The sequence below is a fragment of the Bos indicus x Bos taurus genome, chromosome X (genome assembly GCF_003369695.1).
Source record: "Bos indicus x Bos taurus breed Angus x Brahman F1 hybrid chromosome X, Bos_hybrid_MaternalHap_v2.0, whole genome shotgun sequence".
NCBI classification, from domain to species: Eukaryota; Metazoa; Chordata; class Mammalia; order Artiodactyla; family Bovidae; genus Bos; species Bos indicus x Bos taurus.
In genome coordinates this window covers 17273045-17287266 of record NC_040105.1, presented here as the reverse complement: position 1 = coordinate 17287266, position 14222 = coordinate 17273045, and the positions used below count along the sequence as shown (strand labels likewise).

The window sequence follows — 14222 nt, the reverse complement described above, 5'->3', positions numbered from 1 at the left end:
TTTATGACAAGTAAATAGTTGAGTAACAAGAAGAAAATAATATTACCTTCAAAGATTTTCCACAGAAAAAATATTTCCCTGTGAAAATACCAAGATCTTTCCTGACCAAGAGGATTGGAATGTCAAGGGTTCAAATGCACTCACTGAGCATTTATTTCTATTTTGAATTTCCCTAAACTGTTTGCCTCAACATATCCTCCCAACATTTTTGAGAGAGGTCAAGGGTTTAAGAGGCCCTGGGGTTTAAGCTAACAATTCTGGTTCACAAACATATCTCATGTCAAAAGTTGAGTGTGCTATAGAAAGTGAAGTTGCTCAGTCATATCCGACTCTTTGCGATCCCGTGGACTGAAGCCCACCAGGCTCCTCCGTCCATGGGATTCTCCAGGCAAGAATACTGGAGTGGGTTGCCGTTCCCTTCTCCAGGAGATCTTCCCGACCCAGGGATTGAACCCGGGTCTCCTGCATTGGAGGCAGACGCTTTACCGTCTGAGCCACCAGGGAAGTCTTGAGTGTGCCATAGCTGAACATAAAATGGCCACATCTGTTAGGCTGCCTGGTGATTTTACTTGCAGTATCCAGCACATTGGGCTATTACAGTGCTCCAGCAGTAAAAGGTATCATTGTAACCTGATTCTATTTTCTTTTATTGAGAATCAGTTTTGTGTTTGGTTCACAGCTATTCATAACTAAACTTTGAGTTTTTCCACCAGAGTCTTGATGCCTGTTTCCAAAACAAATACTGTGCCTTAAAATTGGCCTACACAGATATTTTCCTTAATTGATGAGTGAAAGATTTTTACCCCAATTTATTCATTTTTGTTTCTGTATTGTTTTAATGTACCTGACATGTGTGATCTTATGCATATATACACCATATCTCTCCCCACAATCCTCAGGCATGTCACATCTTCAGACTTCTACTAATGTGCTTGGCATATTTTCAGGCCAAGGTGAAATCTGAATTTGCATACTCAAGACTTCCCAGAAACTCTCAGCTGCTCTGATGTCCTCACTTCTTTACCCCCACCTCTGTATCGCTCTGGGTATCATTGGGTCCATGAAGTTATCTGCATTTGATTAACTGAGTGGAAGAGGAGATAGGCCTCTGAAGGAGGATCTCAAATACATGAAGTTCATCTCTATTCTTTGTATTTCAGATGCATGATATTTGTAAATCACTTATTTCTAGTTGCACATCTGATAGAAGCTTTGCTTCCTCCGTATACACAAACCCGTTGTCACATATTATATCATGATGATAGAAATAATTGCAAAGGTAAAGTAAATGATGGCCGTGGTTACATTGTAAACAACTTAGTTAGAACAGGTGTTTGTTACGAGAGAATATGTAAGGAAAGGGTTTATTGACGTATGAGAGAGAGTTGTATCGAAATCAGGGCTATCATTCCATGTAAGAAGACCAGGTATGTATGCCCAAAGGCATAAGTGGTTTCAACGTATTCATACTGAGGATAATTTGGGGGCATAGGAATGAAAAAGCAGGATAGATGGTGAATCATACAAGTATCTTGGTAGAAAATTTCTCAGATCATCCTTTCATTTGGTAAAATTAATAAAAATCATTACACACATAAAGATGGAATTTGTCATGTGATATGGATGAGTAAAGTGCTTAAAATGATCACAAAATGTTCTTTTCACCAGGCCATCAAGCTCTTTCCCTTGTTTTTTCACATTTTCTTTTGTGTCCTTTAGTAACTTGGTTTTGGACTGTACTTGATTTATATCCTGTTAGTATCATGTACGGAGAAGGCAATGGCACCCCAGTCCAGTACTCTTGCCTGGAGAATCCCATGGACAGAGGAGCCTGGTAGGCTTCAGTCCATGGGGTCTCGAAGAGTCGGACACGACTGAGCGACTTCACTTTCACTTTTCACTTTCATGCATTAGAGAAGGAAATGGCAACCCACTCCAGTGTTTTATCCTGGAGAATCCCAGGGATGGCGAGGCCTGGTGGGCTGCCTCTATGGGATCGCACCGAGTCAGACACAACTGAAGCGACTTAGCAGCAGTAGCATTCATTTTTGTAAAGGCCACTGCTTGAAGGACTCTGGACTTGTGTGTGCAATTGTGACTGCAATAAGTAGGGCACAATTCCTAGCATATATGATAGACTCCAGATCAAAATTTGTTGAATGAATGAAAAAAAAATAGTGGCTTTAGACTGAATTATGGTGGCAAATTTGCACATGCACACACACACACTTTTTTTTTTTTTTTTTTTTTTACAATTACGGGGATGAACCGGAATTCTTTAAGATGTAAAGCTTAGTTCTGGAAAAGGGAATGGCAACCCACTCCAATATTCTTGCCTGGAAAATGGACAATATTTTTGCCTGGAGGTTATAGTCCATGGGGTTGCAAAGAGTTGGACACAACTGAGTGAGCACCTCACTAAACTGGCGGGGGCGGTGCAGAAAAAAGATTTAAAGCTTAGTTCTAAATAGGGATGCCTCTATTGATATTTGACTATTATGCACCCCACCCCCCATAGGGTTCTCTGAATCTGAACTGGAGTACCTTTCCCTGTCCTTGCAGTGAGCTGCAGACACTTGATCTCTCCAGTGGAGATTGCCAAACTTTGCGGGCAGAAACCTGGTCTTATATCATCTTTGAAGTTCTCACTGCACCTAATTTAGGGCATACCCATAGAGAAGGTACTATTAGTACCCCCATTTTCAGATGAGGAAACTGAGGTTAAGCAACTGAAGTCATCTTAAGTTAAAGTCAGATAGTGGTGAAGACAGTGCTGGTGTCTGATCCCTGGCAGTGTGATGCCTGAGGCTCCTCTGTCTAGGGTAATGTATCAGAAAGGTAGCTGCTACCCTTTTTTTCCCCCAAAAAAGTAAGGTAAGTAGTCAACTATGAAATTAAAACTCAAAGAATAAGAGTAACAAAATAACTAAGTGTTCTAGACCTGCCAAGACATTGGAGTAACTTAGATAGAAATTATGAAACCGTATTATTTCTGTCCTGGGTATTTACTCAACAAGATCCAAGCACATAAATCCAGTTCAGGAGAGAGATTCAGGGGAATCATTTCCTTTTCCCTCTCTGTAGACACTACATCATTCAAGTGACAAGGAAGACCTAAAAGGGAACCTGTTGTGTGAAATTAGTAGTATGGATCAAACAGAGTGTGGCCAGTCCTCTGGAATTGCCTGAAACTCTCCAGTGAGAAGCAAAGGGAATTTTTCTCTAGTATGGTGATCCTCTCACAGCTGATGCCCCATCCTCTGTCTCTCTTCCTTCTGGCCAGTTTGCTTCTTGAAGCTAGGCAGAACGTCCTTAAAGAAATGGGCATCCTCTGCCTCTCTACTTTCAATTATCAGTAGTTTGGGAAGCTTTGTGGAGTCTGCAGGACATAGGCCAGTTAGGAGAGAATCAGAGGGATGGGGGCAGTGGTGAGGGAAGAGACATACACATGGAGACAGTGAGACATGGAGAGACACGAAATGACACTGAAAGTCCTTGAGAATGTACTGACTTTAGAAAGCCTTTTAAAAACCAATCACTAATTCAATATGATGAATTACCTTAAAGTAGTTTGTAGAGTATTTCCTGAGAAGAACTGGAGGTCACTTCAAAATAAATAAATAAACCACAGCTCACGTGCTGATGTTTTATAGAGAAAAGGCAATTGCTAAAAATGACTGTCCAATTTCCATTACTTACTACAGTCATTAGAAACAAGGAATATGTATATTGATCTGAAGTGGTTCAAACAGTATTTTCTTTGTTCAAACCAATTTAGCTGGAGGAAAAGTCAAGAGTTTGCCTTATGTGGGGGCAGTGGGGGGGGGCATTGTGGAGAGAAAGAGATTCTTTACAGAAAGAACTGTTGTTTTTCTATCCTAGGGCCACTGACCTAAGAAAAATAACTGGGTTTCTATTAAAGCAAAGCAATTTTTGCCCCTGACCAAGCAATTTTTGCCCCTGATCACTATTGGTTTAACTCTAGGCCCTCGAGACTCAAAGTAGGTTTGGAATTAGCAATATCAGTACAATCTGGGCATACATTAGAAAGGTAGACTCTCTGGCCCCACCCCAGTCCTAACTGAATCATAATCTAGTTAATCATAATCATAATCATGAAACAATTCATATGCACATTGTTTGAGAAGTACTAGTCTAGACAAACATGAATGGTTATTTAAACATTTGATAGACAAAAGAGATGGTTAAATAAAGGAGGAAATACTATCTGATAAAAGCACTTTTGTCCAAAGATTTGTTGGTGTTGATAAACTTGCTCCTATCCACTTAAGCCAGGTTTGAAGTAAAAACTTAATAGGCCCATTCTGAAATGACTTTTACCAGCTCCAGCGTCCTCATGGTTGACTGAGCTCCCACAAATGGTTGCTGACTTTGTTTGTGTCCCCAGGTGAGCAGAAATGAGTGAACAAGCAGAAAAGAGCAGTTCCGTGCGAGAGAGACCTGCACGTCAAAGTTCTCCTGAGAAACCGAGCGAGAAGGAACTGAAGCAAATGAAATGGTTGGATCGGCAGTTAAAACAGTTGTCATTTCAAAATCCCGGGCCTCAGGTAGCCAACTTTAATCCTGAAGTAAGGCAGCAGATAAAGAAAGGGCAAATGGCAAAGAAGAATGAGCTTGTTCCTGAAAAACGTGAAGTCAACAAGTATGACGAAAAGGGCAGGCTCACCTTCAATAAGGCTGACCTGTGTGACTGCCTTGATGAAGGCTGCCTGGGTTGCTTCTACCCGTGCCCCAAGTGTAACTCCACCAAGTGCGGGCCCACTTGCCGCTGCAACCGCCGCTGGGCCTACGACACCATAGTCGATGAGAATGGGGAGGTCATCAGCAAGATGCCATTCGACCTCTCTGAATAGGACCAGCCCTCCAGGCTGATCAATTTTCTCTGCTTTGCAGTTAAACCAGCCGCTTTCTCCTGGATGAATTTTAGGACGGGGGGAAGAAAGTTTTAAAAATAGAGTTTAGACTAGTTAGTGTTCTCTGAAGCCGGTAAAGCGTCTGCCTGTAATGCAGGAGACCTGGGTTCGATTCCTGGGTTGGGAAGATCCCCTGGAGAAGGAAATGGCAATCCACTCCAGCACTCTTGCCTGGAAAGTCCCATAGACAGAGGAGCCTGACAGGCTACAGTCCATGGGGTCGCAAAGAGTCGGACACAACTGAGCCACTTCACTTTCACTTTCTCTAACCTTCCTGCTGTGATGACTCAAATTCCTCCTCTGGTAACCAGCAACTCCATTGCTACTCTCCTCTCAGATTAAAAATCCCTCTCCTCTTTGCTGGTACCTTAGGAGATAGAGTTTTAGGATTTTTAGAATTCTGTAGCTGAGAGCTTGTCTTGACATAGAACTTATGTTTATAATAGCTAGTTACCGTTAGGATCTTACACTTTATCAATTCTAAATCAGAATTGCCATTTGGATTGACTTGGCACTACATACTCATAGTCTCATCTTTTAGTGTTACTGTTTTAACAATATTAAAATGAAATTAAAAAAAAAAAACTTTAATAGGCCCCATGGCCCCGTGGCCCAACATATGAGCACAAAAGCAGAGATTCAATTTAAGTGATATCCAAAATGCCAACTGGAAGCAGACTTCAAAGGACAAATTTTTATCTAAATGTTTCATACAAATCATTTTAAAGCATTTTTTTGGTGGCTAAGGTTACCAGCCACACAGAACTGACCAAGGTGGTACAAAATTCCTAAGACCTAAGTTGCATTTGGTTTTGTAGGTACAGGATTTGAGACAATTCAGCTAGAGTTTCTGCTGACCTCAGTGAAGATCCCATCTCAGAAGACTGCTGTGAAACATCTGGGCCGGGTTTGGCAGCTATTGCACAAAACTGTTTTTAGGGGAAAATCTCTATGAAAATGTTCACACCCACAGCGTCATCGGGAAAGTTTCTCTTCAGTCATCTTTGATATCAAGTTTTATTCAAATGATCTGTAAGGAGAAAATTGCTTTTTCCACTTTTCCATGTTTACTTCTCATGAACATTTAATTGCTTCTTCTGAAGCTTTGGATTCGGCACAAAGAGACTTTCCACTGAACACAGTTGTGCAGGCACTGGCTGAGGCTGCAGACGTAATGGGCTAAAAATAGACTGAAGGCCCCTATCTCCATCCCACCAAATGGCTATGTATGTTTACCCACTAGAAAATATTCACCTGAGACCTCAATATTTTGCCTCTGACTAACTCACCCGAAATCTCTGTGTGGCAAATTCATTAATAAAAATTATTAATTATTCATTAATAATTAATTTTAATTAATAAAAATTAATTAATTTTCCTTACTTTGATTTTTTTGTGTGTGTGAGAAAGTGTGTGTGTTTTAGACCCAAGAGAAAAAAATAAAACTTTTTCCCCCTTCCCTAAAGCAAATCCATATTTTGTTCTTTGGCAAATACCAATCACTTTCCATCAGAAATTCCTGATAGTGATATTAGGTTGGTGCAAAAGTTTTGCCTCATCCGCCATATTCCTGACCTTTTGCCAACCGCCCACCACTTCTTCAAGCATCCTGACAACGTTTTGTGGGGGGAAGGCTTCCACAACCAGCAGGAGGCAGAAAATGCTTTCCAAGAATTTAACCAAATCCTGAAGCACAGATTTTTTTTAAATTATTCATTAATTTTTTAAATTTATTTTTTAATTGAAGGATAATTGTTTTACATAATTTGTTGTTTTCTGTCAAACCTCAACATGAATCAGCCATAAGTATATGTATGTCCCCTCCCTCTTGAACCTCCCTCTCATCTCCCTCCCCATCCCACCCCTCTACGTTGGTACAGAGACCCTGTTTGAGATCCTGGAGATATACAGCAAAGTCCCTTTGGCTATCTATTTCACATATGGTAAAGTAAGTTTCCATGTTACTCTCGCCATACATCTCACCCTCTCCTGCCTTCTCCCCGTGTCCACGAGTCTGTTCTCTCTGTCTGTTTCTCCACTGCTGCCCTGCAAATAAATTCTTTGGTACCATCTTTCTAGATTCCATATATATGTGTTAGTATATGGTATTTATGTTTCTCTTTCTGACTGACTTCACTCTGTATAATAGGCTCTAGGTTCATCCACCTCATTGGAACTGACTCAGATGTGTTCCTTTTTATGGCTGAGTAATATTTCATTGTGTATATGTACCACGACTTCTTTATCCATTCATCTGTCGATGGACATCTAGGTTGCTTCCATGTCCTAGCTGTTTTAAATAGTGCTGCAGTGAACATTAGGGTACATGTGTCTTTTTCAATTTTGGTTTCCTCAGGGTATATGCCTAGCAGTGGGATTACAGGGTTATATGGTGGTTTTATTCCTAGTTTTTTAAGGAATCTCCATACTGTCTTCCATAGTGACTGTATTAATTTACATTCCCACCAACAGTGCAAGTGTTTATCCACACCCTCTCCTGTGTGTAGACATTTTGATGATGGCCATTCTGACCGGTGTGAGGTGATACTTCATTGTAGTTTGGATTTGCATTTCTCTCATAATGAGCAATATTGAGCATCTATTCATGTCTTTCTTAGCCATCTGTGTGTCTCCTTTGGAGAAATGTCTGTTTTGATCTTTTCCCACTTTTTAATTGGGTTGTTTTCTGCTATTGAGTTGTATGAATGAGCTGCTTGTATATTTTGGAAATTAATCCTTTGTCAGTTGTTTGATTTGCTATTATTTTCTCCCGTTCTGAGGGTTGTCTTTTCACCCTTCTTATAGTTTTGTTTGCTGTGCAAAAGCTTTTAAATTAATCAGGTCCCACTTGTTTACATTCATTTTTATTTCCATTCCTCTAGGAGGTGGGTCATAGAGGATCTTGCTTTATGATATTGAGTGTTCTGCCTGTGTTTTCCTCTAAGAGTTTTATATTTCCTGGTCTTATATTTAGATCTTTAATCCATTTTGAGTTTCTCTTTGTGTATGGTGTTAAGAACTGTTCTAATTTCATTCTTTTACATGTAGCTATCCAGTTTTCCCATCACTGCTTATTGAAGAGGTTGGCTTTGCCCCATTGTATATTCTTGCCTCCTGTCTTGTTCCATTGGTCTATATTTCTGTTTGTGAAGCACAGATTTTTATGCTACAGGAATAAACAAGCTTACTTCTTGTTGGAAAAAATCTGTTGATTATAATGGTTCCTATTTTGATTCATAAAGATGTGTTTGAGGTTAGTTATAATGATTTAAAATTCGTGGTCTGAAACCGCAATTACATTTGCAGCAACCTCATACTTTGCTTGTTTTTACAGGTCATCTTAGACCAAGAGTTTAAATAAAATGGGCTATCAAAATTAGTAGTTTTTCTTTTTAATGCTCAAACTGGTCTATCTAGCTTTGCTGAATTGGTGAAGATGGGCTTCAGAAGTACAAACTGAACTTTTCATTCTAGTCAAAGAACAATCTTGTGCTTCAAAGACCGGAACCCAGGGACTTCCCTGGCAGTCCAGTGGTTAAGACTCTGTGTTTCCAGCACAGGGGATGTGGGTTCAATCCCTGGTTGCAGAACTAAGGTTCTACATGCTGTGCAGCCAAAAAATATTTTTTTTTTAGTTTAAAAAAAGATGGGAACCAAAACTTTCTCAAAGCAATTCGTCTGAACCTACCTGGAATCTTTGCAGTGCAATAGTTGTTATCACTGTCCATTTACCTGCTGAAGTGCCCTTTGCATTTGAAAAGCAAAGAGGTAACCGTGTTACCATGTTCACAAAACTACGAGAGAAAGGTTGATAAACAATTTATAACCACTTTCACAGCAAAGAACACATTTGTCTGAGCATTTGGAGGCTGCTATTTGCAGTCAGTTAACAATTCCCAAGGTGTGGTAGGTAACCCTCCAGGATGGTCCCCAGTGATCCTCTGATATTTTGTAATGCTTTTCCCTGAACTGGTGGCTGAACTTAGTGACTTGGTTCTAATGAACAGAATAAGGCCCAAGTGATGGTGACTGGAGACTTGGTCATAAAGGGCAATGTGGCCTTTCTTTTGCATCATCATGATCATCTGCTCTAGAGCAGGCCGGCTGCCCTATGTGAGCAGCCCTATGAGGAAGCCAACATGAGAAAGAATTGGCAACTCTGGCCAACAACCTCATGAGTATTTTTGGAAAGGGGTCTTCTTGCCTCATCAAGCTTTGAATGACTGTAGTCCTAGCTGACACCTCGATTGCAACCTTGTGAGAGACCTTGAGCCAGAACCACCCAGCCATGCTGCTTCCTGACTTTTCCTTCACAGAAACTGTGAGATAAGAAATGATCACTGTTTTAAGATGCTAACATCTGGGGTAATTTGCTATGCAGCAATGGCTAGCTAGCACAGAAGGGTTTTATGCTTCTTCTAGATTTATGCCTTTATTTATTCAGCAGGTATTTATTGAGAAACTACCACATGCCAGGCATTGTGTTTATGGGATTCTCCAGACAAGAGTCTTGGAGTGAGTTGCCATTCCCTTCTCAAATGCCATGTGTATGTAGAGGTTAATCATCTACTGAACATAAAAAACATATTTAAGGGGCCCCTGGTTTCTGGGCACTATATACATAGCATACAGAAAAAAATTTTACCCTTGGAAAACTGTGGTGGTTATCTTTGGAAATACCATCTACCACCTAGGGTTACTACTATACATTTGCTATTTATATATTAATGGCCCAACAAATATTTATAGACTGAATACTTTTCTGTGAATTGTGCTCACCTGTTGAAACTAGAGATGACACTACAAACCTCTGTCCCTACTGCTGCTAAGTCACTTCAGTCGTGTCTGACTCTGTGCGACCTCAAAGACAGCAGCCCACCAGGCTCCCCCGTCCCCGGGATTCTCTAGGCAAGAACACTGGAGTGGGTTGCCATTTCCTTCTCCAATGCATGAAAGTGAAAAGTGAAAGTGAATTCGCTGAGTTGTGTCTGACTCTTTGCGACCCCATGGACTGCAGCCTACCAGGCTTCTCCATCCATGGGATTTTCCAGGCAAGAGTACTGGAGTGGGGTGCCATTGTCCCTACTATGTCCCCTCAAAATTTGTGTATTGAAACCTCATTCCCAAGGTGATGGTAGTAGAAGGTAGGACCTTTGAGAGGTGGTTAGGTCATTAGGTTAAAGCCCTAAGGAATGAGTCTCTTATAGAAGAGACCCAAGAGAGCTCCCTTACTTCTGTGAGGACCGTTAGGCCAGTATAATCTTTCTAGCATGCCATATATGTGTATACATATCAAATACCAGTCTTTTCAGCAATGAAAAAGTATCTCTAACATATTTATTAACATCCTCTGGCTATAGATTTAGATAATGACATTTGTAGTGCTTAAACTTCTCTGGAATGTGAGTTCAAATGCTAACTAACCACCTCTAAGGATTAATCTAAGGATTAATTAATCTAAGGATTAGCTTTAAGGATAAAGTTCATTCATACATGTTTACACATTTACACCACACTGTTTACACCATACAGACAATATGTGGGCATGTATTGTCTAAACCCTAAGGTTCTGAGTACAAGCTGCCCCAGTCCTTGTCTTCCAGTGCTCCAGGGGCAGGCTCTGTCCCTGGATGCTGGGTGGGTGGATCAGTTTAATTCTGATTGGGAAGCTCCCTTGTTGGCATATGAAAGTGAAAAGAAATGAAATTCGCACAGTTGTGTCCCGACTCCTTGCAATTCCATGGACCGCAGCCTGTCCTCGTCTATCCATGAAATTCTTCAGGCAAGAGTATTGGAGTGGGTTGCCATTTCTTTCTCCCAGGGATCTTCCCAAGCCGGGGATCCAACCCAGGTCTCCTGCATTGCAGGCAGATTCTTTACCACCTGAGCCACTACGTTCTCCAGTATCAGCTCTCAAGGGTGAAGTTAACATTTTTCTCTCTACCTGCCAACTTCTTTGTTTTATCTTTGTAAGTTATTCATATTTCAGGTTGGCCAGAGTTATCTATTGGGTACTTTCAAACACCCCAGCTGCAAACTGGCATGCTCCTGGCCCTTCTGAAAGGTCTTCCAAGAATCCTCTTGACAGACCTTGGAACTCTTGCCTGTTGATCTTCTCCCACTTACACCATGCTTCAAAGCAGCCTTTGACTCCACATATCCGTATCCCCAGCATCTAACACACAACCTGGTACACAGTAGGTGCTCAGTGAATGTTTGTTTAATGATGAGTCATTGATAGCAGGACATGCTTTTTGAGGGGCTTTTTAGGAGTGTTGGTCAATAGCTCATTAAAAACCTGCTTGAAATGACTGAGATAAGCAACCTTAGATGACTCGCACAAACACAAAGAATTTCCTAGAAACAATGTTTCTTTTTTCTTTTACCATATGTTCCTGTTTTTGTCTTTTCCATTACTCATTGAAAATAGCAACTACACTTTGCTGTCCACCTGAAACTATCACAACATTGTTAACTGGCTATACTCCAATACAAAATAAAGTGTAATTTAAAAAAAAACGTGGAAAAAATAGAACTAAAATAAAGAAAGAAGCAACTATAGAATTCTCTGGTGGTCCAGTGGTTAAGACTCAGGAACATGTGTTCATATATACGTGTATATATATATGTATATATGTATGTGTGTATATATATGAGCTTCCCTGGTGGCACAGACAGTAGACTCTGCCTTGAAAACATATTCATTTCATTTAATGCTAGTTTATCCAGAGGCTAATCTAACAAATTAATTGATTGCCTATGTTTTGAGGTCATCTTATGGCCTACTGCGAGTTCTATTAAATAAAAAAGAAACAACAAAGTCCTACTGTATAGCACAGGGAACTATATTCAATATTTACCCTGTGTTAAACCATAATGGAAAAGAATATAGAAAAGAATGTCTATATGTATATAACTGAGTCACTTTGTTGTAAAGCAGAGATTGGCACAACATTGTAGATCAACTGCACTTCAACAAAAAAATTAAATATAAAATTTAAGTAAATAACAGAGGAAAAGCTCCATGGGAGGTACTGAATAAATGTTTACTGAGTTAAGTAATTATTGTAAAATCTTTTAAAATGATGGCAATAGAGACATGTTTTTTTCAGTATTATATGTAAGTAGCTGATCATGCATAGTTCAGTGCAACCTCTAAAACCATTGGCCCACATTTTTGTCCTACCTGTGAATTTAATTTATCTGTGTTATTCATCATTCTTAGCTAAAGCATAAATTCCTTTTTTAAGATACTAAGTTTGAGATACCAGAAGTTCCAAAATCTGACACCACTTAGTTGTGTGGCCTTGAATAAAGTGTTCTACTTCTCTGCACCTTGATTTCAGTTTCCCCTACTGTCAAATGTAGATACTGGAGTGTGAAGTCAACCGTTTATTCAGTTATACCCAGGACCTAAACTAGGATGAGGCAAGTGAACTGCTCACCTTGGGAGAAAAATTTAAGGCAGGTTGGGTGGGGTTGCCAAAAAACCTAAATAATCAAGAAAAGTAGTATTTCAATGCAGTATTTTTAAAAAATCAAAGTTAACACAAAAGATGTATTATGACCAAAATATCAGCATTTTAAAGATGAGGTCACTGTTGCTGATTTTTCCTTTGGCCTCTGACTCCAGTGTGGTTTAGCATGGCACTGTAACTTATCCGGATTTTTATTTTTCTTTCCTTCTCTCTCTTTTTTTTTTTTTTTGCCATGGTGCACAGCTCAGGGGATCTTAGTTCCCTGACCAGGGGCCAAACTTGTGCCCCCTGGAAGTGGAAGGGTAGAGTCTTAACCACTGGATCACCAGGGGAGTCCCTGAGTTTTCAATAAACATTTCATTAAACCATCATTCATCTTATTGGCCTCTTAAATTTTGCACTGGGATTGAGTCCCGGTCCTGTTACATACATTTAATGAATGCCTGCCATTTACTGAGCACTGTTCGGACATAGCAGCCCTTGGTTTCAAGGAGCTCACAACTTTATTAGGAAAAACAGGAGAGTCAGCAGAGAATAAGTAGGACAATGGGAGATGTTTTTGGACAGAGTTTAGCAATGGAAGGAATGATATCAGATGAGCCCATGTGGACTAGAAAACATAGCATTTCATCCCGAGGTGGTATGTATCACAGAGCGGTGATGAATGCAGGCTGAAGATGGAGGCCCTGGGGTCAAGCCCTACCTCTTCCAATTCTAATTGGTTGTGTAATCTTGTGCAGTGTATCCTTTTAACTTCCCTGCACTTCTGCTTCTTTCTTCATTAGTAAAAGTCAGAAGAATAATTACATCAACTTAAGAGGGTTGTGAGGGTGACTTGAGCTCAAATAGTGAGCCCTGAGAATAGAGCCAGAACTTAGGAAAAATTGTTAAATGTTACTTTTAACGAGAAAACACTCATTTTGAGCAAGGAGAAGCTCTATTAGATAAAATTAAACCCAGCTCTTTTCTAGGCAAGCTGCTAAGAGTTGCAGTGATTTTTATCTTTCCCTGACTTGTCACTCTGTGTCCCAAACCACTTTCCCTTAGTTCCAGTTGAGCAGGAAAAGCTGTTTCATCTTTGGCAGTTCTTCCAAATTCAGTAGACCGTGACTGGTCATTTAGAAAGTTAATGAACAATTGATGGCTCATGTACAAATGTACAAAACCTCATCATTTTTTCTCGCAACCTTTGATATAAACAAGTGGACACCATGATGTTAACCCTTAGAATGTACATGGAGTCTCTTATTCACCATGTTTTAGAGGGAGACTGATATGAGCCCTTGGAGTGGCTAGAAGCAACCTTCCAGTACTTTACAAAATCTTGTGAATAGGAGCACAGGGCTGAACTGGGAAGAGCACTTTTGCTTTTACTGGACTGAAGGAGTAGAAATTTTGCTTTTTCAGCTCAACAAGATTCCACCACCTTAGTTTGAATCAATTGGATATATGGAGAGGGTCTAAGAGGGTTATGGAAGAAAGGGAAGAGGAACTAAAAAGGCTCTTGATGAAAGTGAAAAAGGAGAGTGAAAAAGTTGGCTTAAAGCTCAACATTCAGAAAACGAAGATCATGGCATCTGGTCCCATCACTTCATGGGAAATAGATGGAGAAACAGTGGAAACAGTGACAGACTTTATTTATTTGGGCTCCAAAATCACTGCAGATGGTGACTGCAGCCATGAAATTATAAGATGCTTACTCCTTGGAAGGAAAGTTATGACCAACCTAGATAGCATATTCAAAAGCAGAGACATTACTTTGCCAACAAAGGTCCGTCTAATCAAGGCTATAGTTTTTCCAGTGGTCATG

General features: G+C 40.2%; 1 pseudogene across 1 annotated transcript; it reads left to right on the top strand.

Moving 5' to 3' along the window:
* Positions 1–4418: 4418 nt before the first annotated feature.
* LOC113886872 lies at positions 4419–5318 on the top strand (annotated as a pseudogene). Its single transcript, XR_003509574.1, has one exon. The product of XR_003509574.1 is annotated as an ARL14 effector protein-like pseudogene (transcript).
* Positions 5319–14222: the final 8904 nt, after the last annotated feature.